Raw genomic sequence first — 4,508 nt, forward strand, 5'->3', positions numbered from 1 at the left:
CTGTGGATATTACATGGACTACAGGCCACATCCATCCAAGGGAAACATTTCTAGACAAGAAAGAATGCTCTGGTTTGGTGCTAGGTGACCACTGGGACAAGGAAGATTCTAATGCAGGTACCATTTATCATTAACTTACAACTACCAAGCTTAAAATATTTGGCACACTGAGTAGTTGTGTTGAAAAGAGTAATGGCCCTAAAGATGGCTGCATTGTATTCACTAGAACCAACCAGTTCAAACTACTTTTGCCCTTGTGGGACAAGATTAGGATGTAGATAATACACAGAGGGACAGCCATGTGAAGACACCGGAAGATAGCCGCTTATAAGCAATGGGAATTGGCTGCAGAAGAAAGCAACCCTTTTAACATCTTAATCTCAAGTTTCCAGCCTGCAGAAGTTTGAGAAACAAATTTCAGTTAAGATACCCAATCTACTGTACTTTGGTGTGCTAGTTCTAGCAACCTAGTACAACTATTATTTTTTAATCCATTTAATTTTTTTTTAATCCTAAAAGCACTCATTTTCCAAACTATGAACATTAACATACCTCTCATGTTCCCGAGATGATAAAAAAATCATAAAGTATTAAGGATAACAAAATACGCAAAAGTCAGGTAAATTGCTCTCAGTTGCAAATGGAAAATTCAATTACAAGTGGCTTAAAAATTAAGATTAATTTTCTCATGAAGCAAATCTGAAAGAAGTCAGGAGAGAGATACTGTAGACACTCATCTGGTTAAAAGACTAGGTTATTTCCATGGTTCCATCTCACCAGCTGCATTCACTACTTTTCTCATTGCTATGACAAAGTACCAGACAAAAACAACTTAAGCGAGGAGGGGACTTTTTGCCTCATAGTTTGAAGCTGCAGTCTATCATGGCAGGCAAAGCATGGAGCATGGCAGACAGGAGCATGAAGGAGCTGGTCATATTGCACCAGCAGTCAGAAAGGACAGAGAGAGAGAGAGAGAGAGAGAGAGAGAGAGAGAGAGAGAGAGAGAGAGAGGAGAAGGAGGGAGGGAGGGAGGGAGAGAGGGAGAGGGAGAGGGAGAGGGAGAGGGAAGGGAGAGAGAGAGAGAGAAAGAGAGAGAGAGAGTGTTATGGGGGGGGGGACCAGGGGAAGCAGAGAGAGGTTCCAGCTCAGCTCTGTTTTTCCTTTTCATTCAGTCCAAGACTCCAGCCCATGGAAAGGTACCTTCCACATTTAGGGTGGATTTCTCCAAATCAATTAGCTTATTGTAGAAACTTCCTCACAAGAGAAGCCCAGGAATTTGACTCCTAGGTCAAGTTGGCAGTATTAACCATCATACTAACTAGAGCACATTGTTTACCTATTGTTTGTTTGCAGTTATTTTTGTGCGTTTGCTTTTTGGAAGGGAGTATACTCTGCTGGCTGTCTGTCTTTAGGCTCCTTGTTTACATTCACACCAGGAAAAAGGTGAAAGGGTGACACCAATTAACTAGAAAGTCATGCTTATCTCTTTTTTTAGGAAAATAAAAGCTTTTCCAAAAGCCTCCCTGAAGACCTCTGTTTGCAAGGTCACCTAGCTTTCTGCAGGGCCAGGGAGACTAGAAGCAGAGCATCTCAGAAATAGAAAAAGGGTATTCATGGCTGGCTTAAACCAGTTGCTCTTAACCCTGACAAAAATTGTCTAGAAATTAAAAATTGAATGTATTCAAAGGTTCTAAATTTCACCTATGCTTTAAAACTCAACAAGTTTTAAAAATAACCCAACAGGATTTTATTATGTAGCCAGGCTGAGAACCACTGGAAAAGGTGAATTTTGGCTACAAAATTAAGGAACAAAATTAAGATTCAAATACTAAGCAAGACAGGAAAATAGAGGCAAGTAGAGGAATTGAAATGCTGTGGCATACACTGCTAGAAATTCTTTTCTCATAGCAGGGAGGCCATGGGCATGTTTTGACATATTTGAAGGTAAATTTAAATGATTAATTTATTTTCTGCTTCTCTCATTCTCTCCTTCATCTCCTGTCTCTTTCATCTCTCTCCTCCCTGTCCATTCTCCATCTCCCTCCCACTCCACATTTTCTCCTTCTGTGCTCCTCTCCCTTAGTCCAGCACATCTTCACAGCCAAAATCAAATAGTCACAAACAAGAATATAAGAAGTCTCTACAAAGCCAAAACATTTTACTTCCTAGTCATTTAGTTGGATGCTTCCAGTGGCAAAAGCCTCTTGTTTTATGTGGTGTTGCTATGAGGCAGTGTAAGGTATGTTTTGCAGAGGACACTTTCCTGCTCAAGGGTCTGGAACCTGGGTTCCCTTGTGTCAGTTTTTGACTTACTAGAGAAAGAAACACCTTCTTATAATTCACATGAAGATGTCACATGGGCTGCTGGGGCTTTGGTGGTGTGAATCTCTGACATGTCTGTGACAAAGAAGCAAAGCTTACCTCATTGAAGATTTGGCTCAGAGCATCCTTTAATGTTTCAGGGTGGCTTAGAACCCACTGGTTCCCTCCTTTTCTGCCCCCACCTTTCCAGTCCCCATGTAATCACCTTTCCTCCAGGTTTCACAGCCCTGCTTCTTTCTGCACACCGTTTCATCATGTCTCACTCTCCTCCGCACTGTCCTATGCTCAGCGGTCAGTGGCCTTCCTAAACTGCAGCAACAGTAGTCCAAACAGGACAATAAGTAGAGTCTGCCCAGAGACCAAGGTGGTTTTATTTCCCATGAAATTAAATGTGGAAAATAAAAACCTTTGTTCAAAAATCACCTCGTGATGTAGCCATGAAGAAGACAGATGTAAGTAAGCCCAGGAAGAAGCCATCAGGTTGAATCACAGAAGCCAGCAGAAGAAAGATTTTGAGAAATGAGGAGATGGCCCTCAGTGCTCCATTCTATTATGATTTTGATAAGTAAGCATTGAAATTACCTAATATATTTAGAAATTGATTACTAATGTATTTTGACAGCTGAATTTTATCTAATGGATGGATCCGAAAAAAAAAAAAAAAGCCAAATAAGGCAATAGAAAGAGTAAATGTAGGATAAAGGCAAGCTCTTACATGACTCTTACAAAGAACATAGCCCAGAAGGTGGTGGTCATGGAGTACATGTGTGTAAGGAAAGGAGTCACTTGAGCAAGATTGTTAGCTGAGAAATACAGACAATAGAGAATTGGAGAGATGCTGCAATTAGGAATCAGAAGGTAAGGTATCTGTGTTCTAGAGAACTCAGGAGTGTCTACTACTGACAAGGGAAGAGGCACTGTCCTTGAACAGGCAGACTAACTCATCTTCTTCAAAGTCTAAGGGAAGGCATAATATGTGGTAGAAAAGTAGGAGAATACTTTGAAATGAAAACAGAAAAGCTCTGGAAGTTTCATTCATAAAAGAAATAATTTCAATGTTGATATATCACTCCTTCTGTCTACCTTCTCCATTTATCAACATTTATTGAGCCCATGCCACCAAGTATGATGAATACAGAAAATAAAACTATCCATCCCCCCATTATGACTTAAAACAGCACCATGCATAAGACTGAATTAGAAAGACCTTCCTTCTCATGGCCTCTGGAATCCTATCTCTTTTCAGTCTCTCTTATGTGTTCTGCATATCTGAATCATTTTAACCAAACTGTACAAAGCAAACAGAACACTGAAAGGATAAGGGGATAGAAAAGAGTAAAGTGAGACCAAGTGGAGGAAGAAATGGTGGTGTTGAAGCAGAGATCCCAACTCTTCTTTTGGGATGTTTACTTGAAAAAAGTAATTTTATGATTCCTACATGGATATGAGCAAGAAACCTAGGGGATAAAGCCAAGATAGCCTAGGATAGAGGGCTGGAGAGATGGCTTACTGGTTAAGGCACTTGCCTGCAAGTCTAAAGACCCATGTTCTACTCTCCAGATCCACATAATCCAGACATACAGGTGATGCAAGCGCAAGGTCACACATGCACACAGGATGGCACACACATCTGGAGATCAATTGCAGTGGTTGGAAGCCCTGGCATGCCAATTCTCTGTCTCTCTCTCTCTTTGTTTCTCTCATTATAGGAGCTGGAGATATACGTCTTAGTGGCTAAGGCACTTCTCTCCAAAGCCAAAGGACCTTGGTTCGATTCCCCAGGACCCATGTAAGCCAGATGCACAAGGTGGCACATGCATCTGGAGTTCATTTGCAGTGGCTGGAAGTCCTGGCACACCCATTCTCTCTCTCTGCCTCTTTCCCTCTCTCAAATAAATAAATAAAAATAAAAAAGAGGATAAAACTGGTTTATACAATGAAGTGAACAAATTTTTAGGTTTTGGTGTAAGAGGAGAAGGTAGAATGGAAGTAATGTGAGAAAAAGAACAGTCTGCTGAGCTCCCAAGAAATCATATCTGAATAGGAAATATAAACAATTGAATTAGAGGCAGGAAATGAGGTAAAAGTGTTGTTTCTTAGTAATGCTGTGTGTAATTGTTCAGTTTTGTTTTTAGGCTGGCTCATTGGCCTCTAAGATTGCTGTTGCTGATGGCTAAGCCTTGACT

This window comes from Jaculus jaculus, chromosome 5 (genome assembly GCF_020740685.1).
Source record: "Jaculus jaculus isolate mJacJac1 chromosome 5, mJacJac1.mat.Y.cur, whole genome shotgun sequence".
Lineage (NCBI taxonomy): Eukaryota > Metazoa > Chordata > Mammalia > Rodentia > Dipodidae > Jaculus > Jaculus jaculus.